General features: G+C 50.4%; 1 long non-coding RNA gene across 1 annotated transcript; it reads right to left on the bottom strand.

The window, feature by feature from the left end:
• Window positions 1-241: 241 nt before the first annotated feature.
• Window positions 242-1,607, bottom strand: LOC123116263 (uncharacterized). The gene is made up of 2 exons (XR_006457009.1): window positions 1,523-1,607; window positions 242-556 (listed from the first exon to the last, which is right to left on the bottom strand). It is a non-coding gene; the product is annotated as an uncharacterized lncRNA (long non-coding RNA).
• Between the last annotated feature and the right edge of the window lie 4,230 nt (window positions 1,608-5,837).

Below are 5,837 nucleotides of genomic sequence, written 5' to 3'. Positions count from 1 at the left end.
GTACACCTGTGCTTCTCCATATATGATCCCCATATCACAGCTAGCTTAATTCGATATTTGATATCCTAATAGCGTTTAGATTAGAATCATAATATAATATTGAAGTCTGCCCAGTTCCTTGCAAATCCAAGTAGAACAAACAACAGCCAAAACCATTACCCAGATCATTTTCGTCAACCATAATCAAAACCATTGCCCAGCTCCAGAACACACTTGCACTTCGCACAGCACATTCCAACAATTGAAATCATTGTTTAAATAATAAACTTAAAGCAATCAGGTCAGTTGCACACAGTGTCATTATGCAGCATCAATCTTATTCAGTCACTTAAGATAATGCTTTACTACAGTACAAAGTTACAAAATAGAGCATCACTAACTGATGGCAAATCTGCAGCTTTATACATCGATCAGTCATAGAGCACATAGCTAGCTAATAACTTGCATAAGTCTAGCGCCAATAGCTAATGGCTCCAGTACACTAGATAAGAACATCACAATGCCATAGTATATTAGTCCTAATAACTTGCTGAAGCCAGTAGTGCCACCAAGCAACCTGGAACAAAAAAGTTCAATTGGTCAGGGCACTAGGAAAAATAGCAAGAAATTATACCTAATTTTTTGAAACGAATTTCAAAACAAATCTACAAATATAGATACATCAATGTGTTGTATTTATTAGCAAGCAAAATTTTAGAAGTATTCTCTAAACTAAGTCCAAATGTATGTGCCGTAATCATGTTAGAAAGAACATTCAAATGTTAGGAATACCTAATCTCAGCTCACTTCCCCAATCAATTGCAATATAAATTAAAACTGATAGCTAACATCATTCATACAATTTTCCTATGCTCAAACAGTTTCAACTCCTTTCTTATATCCCAGCATATCACACAAAAGTCTATAAGAAGTAATGATTTCCTTCATTTAATAACTATACACTAATAAATATGCCTAGAACAACCATCATGGTGTACAGTATTGTCAAATTAGCATGATAGGACATACCTGTTGCTGCATTAATATAACAACTACATACCAGATGAATTAGACTTTACCAACTTCCTCAAGACGAAAATCTAAACTGAACTTGCTGGATCTTGGTTTGCGTGTACATTGATCTTGTGTGCCCAGTTTTTCAGTGTATAATTAGTTCTTTGATCATGGACTATGCATGCTGGAAATATGTGTTTTTTGCATTACATAAACTGAGAGTTCAAGTGTTCTACATTCTAGTTGGTGACAGATTCTTGTGATAAACGACTGTGTACGTGGTTGCTTTATGGCTATATCTAGTGTAAAAAGTTTTCTGGATATGCTTATTTTTAGATCTACAGAGAGGCTACTGAAACTGCTTCAGTTGAGGAAAAAGGCTTTGTAGATCCTGTTCAGAAGGCTAATCTTGAAAGAGACAACCAGAATCCACGACCTTGTCCTCTATATTTTCTTGGCAAATCTAGCCCAACTAGAAGAGAATATGGCACATCATAGAAGATGAACAATGTGATAGAAATCCTCATACCTTCGGACCTGGATCCAGTACCAATTCGATGGGGAGCACTCAGAGGAGGATTGGCCCGGTGCGCCATACGTCGGAGAGAGAGAAGCCAGTTGCCGCAACGGAATTAGCCACGCCGGTCGGTCGCCGGCCCTGCGGGAACGAGGTCGTCGTGGTGGGTTGGCGCAGTGGGCCACCGGCTGGAGAGGAGAGAAAGCAGCCGCTGGAGAGGAATTAGTCGCGCCGGTCGCCGGTCGCCGGCCGTGCGCGGAACGAGGGCGTCTTGTTGGCCGAAGCCACCATCTCCAGATCTCCTAACCCTAGTTGTTGATGGAAGAAAATTGAATCGGGATAGCTACATGGATTAAGGCACGGGATGGCTCAGCTTCCGTTAGGATAATGTACCACCGTACATTAAGATTACGGGGTTGTTTTTGCAGTTTGTACATCTTATCATCTCACACCACACACTTCCTATCCAACGGCACAGGATGAAGTCTCCATGCTTCCACTGAATATGTGGTTTCCACCAGATATGTACTCGACTTGTAGCGGCAGGTTTACATAGCATCACGAAATAACAGATTCAGCCTAGCAAAACAGCAACAGCAAATACACTACTTAACAAGCTCGAATAACTCACCACAAGTCATTGCATGACAAGATAAGCATAGCATCAGCAAGAAGACATGTTTATGAAACAAACCAAGGCAAGAACAAGTTCATAGCATGCAAGGATCAACCTCATAGGATGCACACATCAATCATGGCAAAAATGACAAAAGAGCAAGTTCTGTTAACAGACAGCACACAACATTATGAAGCACTCTTGCAACGATGATTCAGCCATCAAGATGAGCTCAAATGAATATGATGCAATGGAATGAAATGAAGTACTCATTGAGAGAACAATTTGACATATTACACGCACAAAACGGAGCTACGGATGTAGAGATATGATGCGATGAACATGGCATGATAATGTCAGAAATCTCAGGGACTTTGTGAAATCGAGGTCAACCTTCATTTTCAAATCTGGATCCGAGCTCGCCAGAGTAGATGCCGGAGTTGAGGAAGAGATGGCCGGAGAGGCTCGGGGAGGCCGGGAGGAGGCGGATCCGGGGCCAACTCGGCCGGAGATAACGCAGGGCGCCATGGCGGCGACCGGAGGGTGGCGCGACGGGGCCAGAGGGCGCGGCGAGGCCGCGGCCGGGCAGGAACGGCGGCGGCTCCGGGCGCCAGCGGCGGGGAGCTGGGTCGCGGGGCGGCCGGCGGTGGCGAAGGCAGAGCGGAGCTCCGCGAGGCGCGGGAGGCGGGGCGCACGGGCCCGGGTGCGGCCCAGGGCGGGCCGGCCGTGGGCTCGCGGGCCGCGGCGGCGGGGCGCGGGCGAGATGGCGGCGGAGGACACGTGGCGGAGTATGATTGGGCGAGGGGGCGGTGGCGGACATGTCCGATGGCGGAGCGGACATGTCCGGCGCGGTGAGGGAGGAGACTGCTAGGGTTTCGGGGGGATTTGATCCGCGAATTTCGGGGGAGGGGGCTATTTATAGATTCTGGGAGCTAGGAGAGTCCAAATGAGGAGCGGTTTTCGCCCACACGATCGTGATCGAACGACCGAGAGCATGGAGGGGAGTTTGCTGGGTTTTGGGCCACTTTGGAAGGGTGATGGGATGCAAGACGAAAGGGGGGTTTCGGGCTACGCAGTTAACCGTTGGAGTATCAAACGACCTCCAAATGGCACGAAACTTGACAGGCGGTCTACCAGTGCTATACCAAGGCCACTTGGCAAGACTCGGTCCATTCCGAGAACGTTTAACACCCGCTCACAAAAACAAGGTCTGAGAGGGGCGACGGGCGCGCGCGAGAGGTACGGACTCCGAACGGACAACGGAGAGAACCGGGAGAACCCGAACGGATGCAAGTTTTGAAAAACATGCAGATGAAATGCAGATGATGACATGGCAAAATGCAACACGCAACCAAATGATATGGCAACGACGGCGAATAACTGGCAGACACCTGGCGCATCGAAACTGGGGCGTTACATAAAAACCCTGTTAGCCGAGCGAGGTGGGACTAAAAAACCGCTGCAACTAAAAAACTTTAGTACCGGTTTGTGGCATGAACCAGTACTAAATGTGCCGGTGGGGCCCCAGCCTGCCACAGCCTCTTTAGTACCGATTCTTGGCATGAACCGGTACTAAAGGTTCGCCACGAACCGGTACTAATGAGCGACGCCCGCCTAGCCGTTTGAACCGACACTAATGTGATCATTAGTGCCGGTTCATCTATAAACCGGGACTAATGTGCTGAACATTAGACCCTTTTTCTACTAGTGCATGGTCACCTTCAAGCTGCTGACACCCTACACCCTGAAGGTGATCGTCTTCAGCAACGACGGCGTTGAGGTGGTCACCAATTGCAAGAAGCACGACAACGCCTTCACCGTGAACGTTAGAGAGCTCTTTGTTGCCTGATTGCATGTGTTGGTTTGGTTTTAAGACTATATCCTACTGGTTTGGTTTAAGACTGCTTATTTAATAAGTTTTGTACTATGTTAAATTTGTTGTTATGCTATCATGTGTGTCTTTGGTTTGTTCTGCTTGCTTTAGTGTGCCGGTAATCTCATCACCTTGACGAGGAGGTTATCAGACATGTGTTGCATGTAACCAAACAATCTGACTTGTGTCTCCCCCTAAACATGCCCGCAACATGCCTTCCGTTTTGTCACAACCAGATTAAAGGGTATGCAGGGAGCCGATCAACATGCAGATGATGATTTTTACCTTGTATATGCTCAACCAGGACTAGCATGGACAAATATGTCCTAGCATGGAGGACGACTCCATTGACACGGCGGCATGGGAGAAGTTGGGCATCACCGAGCAAGGTGGTGCGACGGCCCGTGCGCTGCTGCCCAGGGCGGAGCATTCCCTGGCTGGAGGATCGTCGGAGATGGACCTCTCCATTCTGAACCAATACGGCTCCAACCTGGGTTCGATCACGTCGCCTCCGGTGCGGCTGGAGGCAGTGGTGGCCCCCTCGCAGCTGGCGGAGCCACAGGGTGAGGTGCGCACCCCCATCACGGTGTCGGTGGACTCGCTGCCTCGCCCCTCGCTCTCTCTAGCGCAAGGCGGTCGCAGCAGTGGCAAGCTCGGCGCGGTGAAGCAGCTCAAGAAGGTGGCGGTGCGCAAGGTGTGTGCGGAGGTGGGGAGTGCTGCGGAGATCTTTGGGGCGCCGGCGACGCCGCGCCAGGCGGTGATAGCCCTGGCGGTCCCTGTCCCCGTTCCGCTCGCGCAGGAGATGTCCCAATCGGCGCCTATCCCAAAGGCCAAGCGCACCAAGGCTGTAGTGGAGGGGCAGGTTCCTCCCCTGCGGGTCAGTGCGCGCGCCAAGGGTGCCAAAGGCAACCTTCCTTCGCTCTAGCGCGCTCAACTCCTGCAAGCTCAGAAGAACTTGGAAACCTCAGGTAACCCCTTGCCGCGTTTTACGATCCTCGATTCATTTTCAGACGAACATATGGGTGAGGTTTTGGGGGAGAGCGGGGTGGAACCGATGGGCGACGATGGAGTGACCGAGCTCATCTCGTTGATTTGTGCTAAGGAGCAGGCGCAGGCAGCGCTGGCAGCGGCGGCTGCTCAACACACGGAACGCCTGGCACTGGAGGCTGAGCCCTCGCAGGTGCCAGTGATCCAGCCTGAAGGGGATATAGCAATAGGGGTTGCTATTCCCCCCTCGCCTCGCTGGGCAAGGTGAGGCGCGTGGCCAAGGCGATCACCTCCAGGGGGGTGCGCCTCGGGAATCGTGTCATATAGATGCGGGCGCTCATTTGGAACATTCGTGGCTTCGGTCACGCGGGACGGCGGACCCAATTGAAGGAGTACATTAGGAAGGAGTCGATAGATATTGTAGGGCTCCAGGAAACGATCAAATCCGAACTACGACATCAAGACATCCTAGCGATTGACCCCTTAAAGCGCTTTGTCTTGCATCATAGCCCAGCGCACGGCCACTCAGGTGGCATGCTGCTGGGTTTTTGTGGTGCCACTTATGAAGTACTGACCTGGGAGGTTGGTACCTTCTTCCTTGCGGCCAGAATCCGTGTGCGAGTGTCGCTTCGAGAGCTCGCGATCGTGCAAGTCTACGGACCAGCCGATCACTCCCGTTCGGCTGAGTTCTTGGGAGAACTGGAAGCCAAGGTGCTGGATCTTGCTGCTGTGCAGATCCCGCTCATGGTGGGAGGCGATTTTAACCTGATTCATTCGGACGCAGATAAAAACAATGACAACATTAACTGGTCAAGGGTTGCCATGTTCAACAACGCGATTGCGTCTATGGC

Source organism: Triticum aestivum, chromosome 5B (assembly GCF_018294505.1).
Source record: "Triticum aestivum cultivar Chinese Spring chromosome 5B, IWGSC CS RefSeq v2.1, whole genome shotgun sequence".
Classification (NCBI taxonomy): domain Eukaryota; kingdom Viridiplantae; phylum Streptophyta; class Magnoliopsida; order Poales; family Poaceae; genus Triticum; species Triticum aestivum.
The sequence above is the reverse complement of the archived record's forward strand: the minus strand, read 5'-3'. Positions and strand labels throughout refer to the sequence as shown.